This window comes from Ambystoma mexicanum, chromosome 11, assembly GCF_040938575.1.
Source record: "Ambystoma mexicanum isolate Mex_15411 chromosome 11, UKY_AmexF1_1, whole genome shotgun sequence".
Taxonomy (NCBI): domain Eukaryota; kingdom Metazoa; phylum Chordata; class Amphibia; order Caudata; family Ambystomatidae; genus Ambystoma; species Ambystoma mexicanum.
In genome coordinates this window covers 164,221,372-164,234,318 of record NC_090934.1, presented here as the reverse complement: position 1 = coordinate 164,234,318, position 12,947 = coordinate 164,221,372, and the positions used below count along the sequence as shown (strand labels likewise).

Below are 12,947 nucleotides of genomic sequence, written 5' to 3'. Positions count from 1 at the left end.
GCCAGGCGAAGGATGAGGTCCCTGTCCCGGTAGTTGAGAACTCTGGCTATTATGGGCCTGGGGGAATCACCAGGCCTGGGACGCGGGGACAGGGCCCGATGAGCCCGCTCAACCGTGAAGTAGGGGGATAGGTCCGGGTCACCAAGCAAATCCTTGAGCAGGCGTTCGACCGCATCCTCCATTCGGCCCTTCAGGGCGGTTTCTGGGACCCCAATGATGCGTAGGTTGTTCCTGCGGGAGCGGGACTCCAAATCGTCACATTTAGCCTTTACGGTCTTCATGTCGCGCGACAGGGCCGCCACGGTATCCTGCAATGTGTGAATCACATCTTCGTTGGTGGATATCCGGTTCTCGGCCTCCGTAATCCTGGAGCCAGCCTGATCGACGCGTGTCTTTAGTGAGGCCACGTTAGCGTTAATGTCGTCGAGCTTTTCATGAAACGAGGCAAAGTTTTTGCCATCGATTCCATCATGGCGGTGAGGTCAGGTGGCGGAGCCCCGGGGCTCGGATCGGTATCAAGATCCTCCGGCGCGGTCGACGCGTGGCCTACTTCGGAACGAGGAGCGGCCTTTGCAAATTTGTCCATGGCCCCCGTTCTGGCGCCACCCTTGGTGCGACTCGACATGGTCGGAAGCGGGGGATGATAGGGTAGGGCGCACCTCAGTAGGCCTCCTCTGGGATCCACACTCCTCGTAGGCCCGCTTCCAGCACGGCCCACACCCCCGGTCGCGGGTCCTACACGGGGGATACGTGCAGGCGGAGATGTCAGAGCGAAGAGGAGCTGCGTATGAGGACAAGGCCGAGCCAGCAAAGATAGGGCCGCACAGGCCGCGGGGCACCAGGGAAACGTCCAATGGCTCAAGGCTGCGCCACAGCGCGCGTGTCACGAAGGCAGAACACGGCCTCCCGATGTCCGATTTCTTCCGGGAGTCGATGTGCAGGGAGCTCGCAGCAGCAGCTACAAGTAGACCGAGGCAGGGATGCAGGATCGTGCACGGAACCGCAGATGTAGCCGGATAAGAGGCGGCTAGGCGTGGAGCTCAAACACTAGGCAGCCATCTTGCCGGCTGCTCAACAGCGCCCCCGCCCCCACTGGTCTTTGTATCAAAATATTCAAGGCAAAGTAGTCGAATAAAGTCCATAATCAAGAAAAATTGGAATACCATAACCTGTGATCAGAGAATAGAACATCTCTTTAAAGAACTCCCTACTTTCGCGTATCAACGGAGCCAGAACCTGAAAGATAATTTGGTTTACACAAAACCAATGCGCAAGAAAAGGGTAACAGAGCGGATAGGCACATTTCCGTGCCTTAACTGCAGTAACTGTAATTACATCATCAAAGGATCGAATATTAACCACCCACACTGTGGAACTAAGATTAAGTTGAAAGACTATGCCACGTGTGACACACAGAACATTGTGTATGGAATCAAATGCCCCTGTGGGCTATTCTACGTTGGTCAGACACAAAAGACTGCTAAAATTCGATGGAATGAACATCATTCATGCATAAGGAATCACACAGTAACTTCGGCGGTGGCCAGGCGTTGGCAAGAGAAACACCATAATCTGGCACAGATCAGATTTGTAATCTTAGAAGTGGTCCGTAAATACAACAAATATGAGAATCTTCAAAAAAGACTCGACCAACGAGAAACATTTTGGATTGATCAACTGAGTTCCCTGACACCCAAGGGACTTAATGAAGAAATAAACTATATGTGCTACCTATGAATATCCACTTTGTGGATCAGCATAGTTGTCTTCTTCTAATCCAGTTCCACTATTCTGTCATAATTTGGCATTGACCTAACAGTATCAACAGCCCCCTTTTTGAACTGAGCCTTACCTGTGCCTCTGTAACATTCCTATCTTGCTTACTGATCATTGACTCCCTCCCAACCCTTCCAGACAAGGTATTCATGTCTTAACTTTCCCATTTTGTTTGTATATTATTGACTCCCTCCCACCCCGCTAGATATTGAATTTGGCCCCTTATTTGGTTTCGACCTCTGCCCGCATTAATACCTTTAACAACGTGTCTCAACATCAGGTCCTCTTCTAGGACCATTTTTTGACACCTGGGTGTAGTAGACATCCCGCTATTAAGGTGTGTATCACTTTAACTATCAAGGACGTGTTTTTACTACATTCACTTATTGCGCTATCAAGATGTGCACCACTTTAATAATCCAGTTCTTGTTTGCATTGCATTCATGCAATGCACAACGAGATTTCTCAACATACACAGACGTTATACCGCTGAAGAACTTCATCCAGTTCCACTTCAATAAGGATAGCGTAGTCATGGCGACAGTCCCGCCTATTGTGCTTGCACAGAGGTGGGACCCAAGGCGTACGTGTTGCACGCGACGCCTTTGGATCCCCATGGCAACGCATGAATTCTGCTCCCGTCATTCGCGCTTGCGCCCCTGGAGACGCGTTTGACCAGCACAGAGCGATTTTGCTGAGTAACGGTAAGAGTGTGTCCCACGCTCCAGATTAGAATGTGCTGAGTAATATACCTCAGTCTGATAACTTTTCACATAACATTAACAGGTATACTCAGACTGGACACTTCTTCTACGAGACGCAGAGCCCTTTGAACCATAAGGTACTTTTAACTAATTACCTAATTGCCACACAGTTTAATTTAAGATCGCAAGGCAAGTCACATTACCTCTCTAATAAAGATTTCTCTTTTCTGTTTTTCCTATTCACCACTTCACTGTTGGAACATTTAAAAACACACCTTGGAATGGGTATGTGTGATTACATGCGTTTGTTTTTGGAATTACTGTTAAATGTTTATTTTATGATTATGTTCATTCATTGTTTAGAAATATAAAAAGATTAGGCATAACGAAATATTTGTACGGCCCCGACGATGGTTATAATAACCGGAATGCATTGGCAAACATACATAGAATTCAAGCCAATATCTTTATGCCAGGCCTCATTGAATATGAAGTAGAATATTCAGGAGAGACGTCACATCAACTATATGTGAAATAAAAATATATTTTTTAGGAAAATGATGTACAGTTTCTAATTTGAATCTTTACGAAAATACGAACACACAGTGCAAAAGTGGACATTCCCTATTTTTAGGGCAAACTGAGAGCACCAGTCCTAATAGAGTCAACACACTATTTTTCTTTGGTTATATTTTTGGGTCCTTATGCCATAGGACCTATATAGACTCGTAGCCCCAGGCTAAAACCTCATCATGAAATACAAGTGCAATACGATTGTATAATTAACGCACAGAAACGACACGTAATGCCCTCCTTCAACTTCTTTGTGTTAGCACAAGTAATTAAACATTTCTAAGAAATGTTTAAGCATGACAGAAAAAGTAAACCATGACTTAGACAAAGTAAACCATAAACCCAAATTTAACAAGATTTGGTGGAATTTTGTAGTACTGCTAGTTGTTATTAAACGGAGATGAACCAGCTGAATGAACAGCCCATACTCCTACAATATGTAAACACAAAAATGTTAACAAGCCAAAAGGAGGAGACAGAACTGGAACAATGGGAGCGGACCAAGCAAACCACAAAAAGCAATTGCTTCAAAACAAAGCCCTTAGGGCAGCGTGTGGCCTAAAAAGAAATGAGCATATTTTCTCATATCAGGAGACATGTACACTGGCCAGAAAAGCCAGAATATTATTTAAGACTCTCACCACCACGCACAAATGTATCTCCAACACAGCCCCATCATATCTGAACAACACTGTCTTACAAAAAAAGTCCACTATATCCCACAGATCAGGCTCCAGTACACACCTCTACCTCCCAAGAATCAAGAGCACCAGAGCAGGGGAGGGGGTCAGCTTTTCAGTAGTTGCACCCCGAATTTGGAACGCCCTCACCATACACATAAGAAATGGGCCCTCCCATCAGCGCTTCAAGAGCCTCATCAAAACCGGGCTCTTCAATAATTTCTAATCATTGCCTGCCCTCTTGCTGGACAACAACCAAGTTATGCTTTGATATTAAACACCCAGTTCTATTCACTGCAATTATATTTTGTAATGTTTGTATTTTCTCTGTAACCAGTTAAGCCTGTATGATGTAACCTACACCGTGATACCTCTGTGTTTTGGCGTGTAACAAATGCAAAAAATAAATAAATAAACATACTCTGGATTTAAATATTTGAACCTCCTTTTAACATTTAGTTTCAAGTTGCAGTACTGTGAACTGAGAGATGTTCTTATTTGGTCACTGTGTTTGATACCCTGTAAAGACAACGGTTTAGCAGATTTACATTCTTTTTTCTGTGACGTTTTCATTTTGCCATGGAATGCAATGCAGAGGCAGGCTTTTCTCATTACTGCAGTTCAAAGAATTAATCCTTTCAGACATCCACCACACTCTAGGTTCCCATGCAAGTCCACTCCTTTCTCGAAATGCTGCAATAGTAAAAACAGGAAAATGCAGTTGCTCCACCCAACTATTATTTCCTCAACTGGGAATTCTATAATTAACTTAACTTTTCAACGTTGGCTCCTACTCTGTGGAACTCACTCCAACCACACATTCAATTCACCCTAGACCACATGGCCTTCCATAAAGCTCTAAAAAAACAATCTCTTTCCGTAAACCTGAATAATGACCATCTAGAGCCGCTGAAAGCCTATAACACAATGGATCAAAACTTTAATGTCAATGTGAGTCTACTACACAAGCCTAGCTGCCTCCTGTGCATCTCCAGCTGAGTGCAGCAATCGCAAAACGCATGAATGTAACGCATACCAATGGGCTGATGGGAATAAAACATCCACTCCAGACACTCACCTCTCCTATCACTATGCTCACTCTCTACACCAACACACAATAGATCTCAGCTACACCCCTCGATCAATCCGGCCTAGCTGCTCACATACGAACAATACCCCATGAACACCTCAACAACCTTCTAGAACGCAGCTAGAACCCACGAACATATATATATATTTTTGTTTAAAACAATCGGCCTAGCTGCTCACATAAGAGTCCTACACAGGCCTAATGCCACCAGAATCCAATTTCGGAGTCCGACCACCAGATTGCACACATTCAACTGATCTCTCAATACCAAAACACCTAATGTTAGTATGCAGCTACCATCAGGCAATTGCATCAGCTGCTCACATATTGAGTGCACCCAAGTGCCCTATAATACACTACTCTCTCAACTGATCTTGACTGCGGTCCCCGAGGGCATTCAACCCACAAGCACTTTGAGGTCATGCCAATGGTATATAGAGCGCTATATTAATGCCAAATAACATACACAATGCAGGTAAATAGTGCAGATGCAGTAATATGATTGGAACCAGAACCAAGTACAATATCCTAATTTTAAGTTCAAACCCTAAGATGAATGGGGCCTTGTGACCAAAAGTCACAGGGTTCAACACAATGATTCTCATACACGTGAGTTCTCTTTAAAAAAAGGATGCATTGGGCTTGTGGTGGAGATTAGTTTCAAACGAATTTAAAGTTAAATAACAATTTACCCAACAATGGGTAAGTTGTCTCCTTTCTTCCAGACCCAAGGCTAACCCAGGGGCAGGATACCCGACCCAGGTTTGACGACCAAAAGTGAGTGGAGCGGAAGCCAGAAGACAAAGGGACTTGTTCCCAATGTGATACTATAGAAGACAGGGGGGGACAGCACACTGATGCTTACTTACCCCCGACCCCCAACTCTTTTTCCAGATGTCGTTATGGATTGTCTGGGAGTCGCTGGGGAATCTATCTTCTGCCCTTTGTTCCTGGTGCCCAGGAGTTGCAGGTTTGAGGATTCTTCCGGTCTGGTGCAACTGCAGGATACAACCCCTGTTGATGAAGAAAAGCAGAATCCAGTGATGCAGGCCTCCTTATGACACTTCACAGGATGGAGGAATGCGAGTTCCAGTGACGAACACCGTTTGCAGGCGAGGACAGGTGTCCATCCAATCGAGGTCATAGAAGCTGCTCCAGGAGAGGTCCCCTTTAAGAGAGGAATCGTAAATGTGTGGAAAAGGCGACTTGTGGCACAAGATGGCGACCACCAAAGTTCCAGACCAGAATGCGTAACAGCAACACCTCTGGCAAGGTAGCCTGTAAAAGGGCTGGTCAGTCCACCGGATAGTGCAGGGACACTTTCAAAGGCTCTGCAGGGCTGCATCTAGGACTGGACGATATGGACCAAAAGGCATACCTCGATATGTTTGGCCTGAATGGTGATATACAATACATATCTCAATAATGTTTATGTGGGTTAAATGTACAGTTATAAGCCAACTACATGTGACATGCCAACAGTACTAATACTGAACAGTAAATGCAAAACACAACTCTGTCAGTTAACTTCTTCTTAAAAATGCAATTGATTCAAAAGGACATCATCTCAATAATAATATCAATCCAACCAAAAAAATGCAAGTAGGATACATATCCCTATATGCACTGATGTAGGCATTAAGTGACATTTTGTCTTTTTTTTTTTTAAAGCCTTCACCGTAAAATAAATACAAACTTTTGCTTTTAGAAGAAAAAATAAGTTTTCCAGTCTCTCAGCACAAGCCAAACAGTTCCGATTTTTCTTTTCCTCGATCGATTTTCTGAAGACTTCATTATCGTTTTGTCCTTTGGGTCCTAGTTTGGCTGTGTGGTTCACTTCTTTCCTGTTAGGACCCCTTTCTACTAATTCCATTACTCTGAATATTGTGTCATTAGGATTGGACCAATCTCTTTAACATTGTTTCTAAAAATGTTCCCAGACCTCTTGTTATCTTCCGATTTGGCTCATCGTAAAAGGCTGACCACCATAGTTCTGGGTCCAAATCACATATTGGCATTAATATTGGTTGTAATAAATTTCCCCTTTCCGCATTCAATTCAGGACAAAATAGGATCAGATGCTGTGTAGATTATTCGTTTTGTTTGCACAAACGATATCTTTTGTCCTTCACCAGGCCATATCTCAGCAAGTTTGTTTTTGTTCTCAAGATGTTCAACCAAAAACGTAAAATGAAATCTCTGTGGTTCTGATTTATACTCTTTTCTAAGTATCCTGGCAAGCTCTGTGGAAATCTAGTGATCTTAGTTGACAAAGTGTGGAATTTCGAGGCTACTCGGACGCTTTCTGTTTGTGACCAGCAAATATTGATTTGTCATCATCTTAATTTAATGGGTGGCAGAGATATTATATATATATATATATACACACACCTATATCTCGATGTTAACGATATTGTCTAATTCTATATCACTTTTGAAAATACATCAATATATTTATTTTATTTATTGTTAGATTTATAAAGCGCGCCAAACCCTCAGGCATCAGGGTGCTGTTACATACATGTTACTCTTAGTGCTTTGGTTATGGCAGAGGTACACCTCATGGTACGGGGACTACTGCCCAAGTACAGGTACGTGGGTTACAGTCAGGATTACACGTACAGTGTGAGACAGTGCGAGTCAAATCCAGTAGTTACAAGTAGGTTAAATGCAAGTGCAGTGCAAGCTGCAAGGAGTCCAAACCAGTAGTTACACGTAGGTTAAATACAAAGAGTCCAATCCGGAAGTCTTAGTTTCAGATCTTGTCTGAGTAATTCCAATCCCAAAATGGCTGCCGCATTTTTTAGACCATAGGGCAGTACCCTGGACTTGTTAAAGTCCCTCAGGCATTGAGAATGCATTCTTCCACTTGGCATTTTCTGTCATGGATATTTCCCCAATACCCTGCAGTGTGATCAAATCTACTGAGATACTTGGCAGCACCCAGTTTATCCACTAACTCATTTCATGGTACCAGAACCACTGGACTTGTCTAAGACCTACTAGAGAGCTCTATCAGCCCAAGATCCAACATCTTTTTTACTTCAATCTTGATGTAAGACCTCACTTGGTCTGACATTCTACAATTCCTACAGGTGGGTTGGCACCCCATTTGCAGTGTCAAGGACATTCTCACACCAAGGTGTTAAGCCTGGATTTAGGGAACACAAAGGGGAAAATTGCCTAAGTAAGCTTTTCAACTCACCCTGTTGCTGTAGAAAGAGTTGCCGAGTCAAGGACAACCTAAAGGGAAATATTTGGGAATGATATCAGAAGTTCCCACTGCCTTCTTTGGGGCTCCTCAAGGGCTCCAACCTTGTTCTTGAGAGTTCTAATGAATCTCCTAACTAAACCGATTTAGTGTGGAGGGGATGTGGATGACATAAGTCACCTCACCTCCCTTCCACTTGGCTTGGCTATACCTAGACTTGAAGCTGCGGCCCTTATCGGGCACAACTTCTACAGGGAAATCAACCCCGGTAAAGCGGTCTTGTAAAGAGTGACTTGACAGTTACTGTGAGTGGGGTGGCCTCAGGCTACATTGTGGAGTTGTCTACGTAAGCCTGCTGTATGAAGATGCAAGAGGATTCAAGTAACTAACTACATTCATCCCTACCTCTGGAAAAAGGTACACCCACTACTGGCAGTCGGTAGTGGATCTGAAACAGTGTTCCAGTCTGAGTAGATGATCAGATGACTGACAAATTATGGAACTCCTGCAGTGGTTTTCTACTTGAGCCCCCATCTTAGGCCAGCAGACATGCAGGTGTAACCTCTCCTTGATGTCAAGATGAGCTCCAAGAGGGACCTTGTACGCCAAATGCAGGAGGAAGGGCCACACATCCTGAGAAACCACCACCCTCTTATGGTCTCCTCTAGTGGGCTATGTAGGCTTAGTAACTAGTAACCCACCTTTCTTTTGGAGTTTTTGCTTCCTAGAGGAATTAACCTCCAACTGGAAGCAGGGTGGTCTCCTTAGGCCTTCAGGTTATGGACAATGTTGTTGACCCCTGCTCACCTCATCCTCAAACGAGTGTTCTTCTGCAAGCAAGCTTGTTGTTTCAGGATACTCCAGTGCATTGACATTTTCTGACAACCCTTCTTCTTCATCAGGTTCAATGGTTTGGCCAACTACCTTAACCTCAGTGGTACGTACAGCAGGGGGAACATTTTATTTTCTTCTTCTTAGGTGTTCCACTCCTTGAGCCTTATGTTTCTCCTTTGGCTTAGGCTGACCGTTAGACTTGGCAAAGGGAGCCTTGTTTTGAGACCTAGTGCATGAAAAGTCTGCAGTGTCCTCCACAAGACCAAGGTCCTTGGGGACATTCTCAGACAGGGCTTTTCTTGGAACTTTCCACCTCACACTGACAGGTGTCTTGCCCTCTACTGACATCTAACCTGAAATGCATAATTGAGAAGTTGAGAGGGGTCCATCGGCCAACATAGTGGGCATCAGAGAAGCTCTGGCCAGAGCCTCTGAGTTTACCAAAGTGGAATCCACTCCAGTGTGTATGGTCCCAAAATACTGAATAGCAGATGTGATTGCTTAGAAGTGTTATTCAATTTGCGCCAACTATCATTAATAAAGAAATCACTTGAGTGTTAACGTTCATGTAAATTAAATTAAATTATATTTTATTTATATCACGCTCATACACAAGTGTTTCAGAGCGCGACCAGGCACAGGGAGGGGAAAAGGTGAGAACAAAAACAACGATCTTACTAGGCCCAGTGACATGAAGAGCGTGCAGGTGCATGGGAAAGGGAAAATGGGGAAAGTGCGTGGAAGGGGGGAGATGAAGAAAATGCGCAACTATGCCCGGGTCCTTTGGTATCGATAGGCCGGTGATTAGTTTGATCTGCTCCAAGACCTCTTTCCAGAAACCGGCCGATTTCAGGCATGACCACAGAAGGTGGAACAGCGTCCCCGTATCTGCGCAGCCTCTCCAGCATTGCGGTGAGATGGCAGGGTTACACTTGGTTAAGATCTCCGGTGTCAAGTACCAACAGTAGTAGACCTTGATTCATCCCTCCTTGTTCGTGACACATTTGGAACTCTTGTGGGCTCTCGTCCAGATGCAGTTCCAGGTTACCTCGTCCAGTTCTTGCTCCGATCATGCCATGTAGGGCTCTTTTGAATCGGGGGCCCCCCTGTCCAGCAGTTAGTACAAGGTTGAGATTTTCCCCTTGGGTGGGGTCGCCGTCAGTGTGTGCTCCAGCGCCGTGAGGTCTCTGCTTCTGTGCGTCTTCATTGGTTCGTTGGACAGCCATTGTCTAAGCTGGGCATAGCGAAAACGTTCGCTTTCTGGCACCTGAAACTTCTCCTTGCATCACACGAACGTGCGTAGGGTGCCTTCTGTAAAGAGGTTTGCCATGCGCTTCAACCCGCCTGCCTTCCACCCGTTGAAGTCGTTCAGTTCCAGCCCTGGGGTGAAACCGGGGTTCTCCCAGATGGGGGACAATGGGCCCACCATGAACCTGCAACTCCATTTCCGGGCTGCCCTCTTCCAGCACTCCACCGTGTTCCTGGTCACCGTGAGGGGGCCGGTGTTTGTGGGTTTTTTTGGCCAAGCATTGTGTGGGAGAGAGTCCAATGGGTAGCGGCTCCAGTCTTCCTCCTGTTTCATTCAGCAGGGTTTGCTTGCCATGTAAATGCAGCTGCAAGCTGCGCCATCAGGCAGTCTCTGTCCACCTCCGGGACCCCCCATACCCCCAGTTCCAGGGCTACGGAGCATGACCCTTCTCGTGATGTGTGGCTTTCCCCCTCTCCCCCCTCCCACCCCGACAAATTTCAGGATGGGCGCTTGCAGTTTCTGCTCATCTTTCTTGGGGATAGGCACTGGGGGGGTCTGGCAGTGGAACAGCAGTTTGGGCACTAGATTAATTATAACTGCCGTTATCTTCCCCGTCCAGGATATCTCCTGCTATTGCCAGCGGGATAGCTCCGCCTGTAATTCCTTGAATAGGGCCGGGAAGTTTGTCTTGTAGTTCCCCTCTATGTTCCTGGGGAGCCGAATACCCAGGTAATCAAGGTGAATTCTGGACCATGGGATGGGGAAGCTGGCTGCTAGGGATTCCACCATGGCCCTGGGGATGTTGACATCGAGAGATGTCGATTTTGAGAGGTTGATGGTGAAGCCTGATGCTACCTTGAAGCTGTCCAGTTCCTCCCACAGGGCTCTGAGCAAGGTTTCCGGGTGGGTCAACATCAGCAGCACATCATCACCATATAAGGCAGCTTTGTAGGTTTCGTCCTTGACCACGAGGCCCTGGACCTGCGGGTTCTGGCAAATTCTAGAGGCAAATGGTACCATGGATACCGCAAAGATGAAAGGGAACATGGGGCATCCCTGCCGAGTGCCCCTGGTTATCGTGAACCTGGGAGAATTGCAGCCATTTATCCTGAGCATTGTGGTGAGGTGTTGGTAATTCGCCAGGGTCCACTTCAGAAATTTCAGCCCAACCCCAAAGTGCCTCAGTGTTTCTTCCATGTAGCCCCAGTCGAGTATTTCAAAGGCTTTGTGCGCGTTGAGTGACAGGATCGCCATGCCCTCTCAGGATCTGTTTGCTGATTTAATGATATTTAGGGTGCATCTCGTGCTGCGACCTGGGATGAACCCCGTTTGGTCCGGGTGGATTAAGTCCGGCAGGATACCACAGAGCCTGCGTGCCAGGAGTTTTGAGAAAATGTTCGCGTCCACGTTCATCAACGCAATGAGTCTATATGACGAGCAGAGTTCTGGGTCTTTCCCCGGCTTCAGTATCAGGTTTGTGAGTGAGTCCTCCATCGACGAGGTGGTGTGGCCCGACACCAGGAAGGTGTTGTAGAGGGATGCCAGATGTGGGTGTATTTTTTGTAAAAAGCGGCCAGGGACCCATCAGGGCCCGGAGCTGTTTTTTTCATCGAGCGGATAACTTTGGTCACTTCCTCAGTGGAGATTGGGCGTTCCAATGAGTCCAGCTGCGGGTGCAGGGGAGGCCTTTGGATGGATCGGAGATGATTCCTTATCCGTGGGATCCCCAGACATTACACTTCTGTGATGTTCGGTCATGATGGTCAGCTTCCCAGCCTCTGTGCAGGAGGGCTTGCCTTCCCGCAGAACTAGAATGTTGTTCCTGGAGTGCAGCTTCTTAAGTTTGTGCACTAACAGACGGTTGGCTTTGTTGCTGCTGAGATAATAGTACTGCTTTGTGTACATTAAGGCTCGGGCCATTCGATCTGCCAGGTGCATCTCGAGGGCAGCTTTTGCTCTTCTGAGGTCTCTCCACCCTTTCACTGACTGTCGACTTTCATAGATTGCTTCTTTTTCCGCCACCTCTGTCTCTAATTCTGAGAGTCGCAGTTGGTGTCTGCATTTGTGTGCCGCTGTGCACTTGATGGCTTCGCCCCGGATCACTGGCTTCATCGCATCCCACACCATGGCCTCAGAGGACTCCATTGCTGTGTTTTCCGCAAAGTAGTTTGTGAGGGCTTCCAACAGTTCCCGGCTTGATGCCACATCAGAGAGGATGTAGTCTTGCAGCTTCCATGACCTTTGTGGGGGCGCTGGCAGGTCCGCTGTTTGTAATCGGGTTATTACTGGTGCGTGGTCGGAGATCATTTGCAGGCCGATGTGAATGTCCTCAATGCATGGGAACAGTGTGCTGGACATCAGCATTAGATCTATCCTCGAGAACCCCTATGGACGTGCGAGAAGAAGGTGTAATCTCGGGCACCGTCATTCAACAGTCTCCATGCGCCGATTGTTTCAGTTGCCCTAAGGAACTCTGCGAGTCCCAGGGCCCGTGCGAAGTCCGATCTGGTGGGCAGTAGAATCTTGTCAATGCTGGGATCCGGAGTGAGGTTGAAATCACTTCCGATCAAGAGCTTCCCTGCGGCGAATGAGGTTATTGTCGGGTTGATCTTGTGTATAAAGTGTTCCTGGCCTTCGTTGGGACAATAGATTGCTGCGATAGTGATTGGGAGTTCTAGCAGGAGACCTTTGAGTGGTAGGTATCTGCCCCCAGGGTCTCGCTTCACTGTGACATTCGTTAGGGGTACTGCTCGACTAAGCAAGATAGCGACACCGCCTTTCTACAGACCCGAGGAGGCACAGTACCTCTTGGGGTAGTGTCAGAAGTTGA

General features: G+C 46.5%; 1 protein-coding gene across 4 annotated transcripts in view; it reads right to left on the bottom strand.

Moving 5' to 3' along the window:
- The window catches only part of NIPAL3 (NIPA like domain containing 3), a 429,324-nt gene that overhangs the window by 390,550 nt on the left and 25,827 nt on the right, over positions 1-12,947 (bottom strand). Inside the window, exon 1 of one of the 4 annotated variants that reach the window (XM_069622702.1) lies at positions 5,693-5,837. The exons of the other annotated variants lie outside the window; for them this stretch is intronic. The gene's annotated coding sequence lies outside the window, so the exon portion shown is untranslated. Of the gene's footprint in view, positions 1-5,692; positions 5,838-12,947 lie in introns of those variants that run through there. 4 annotated transcript variants of the gene reach the window in all.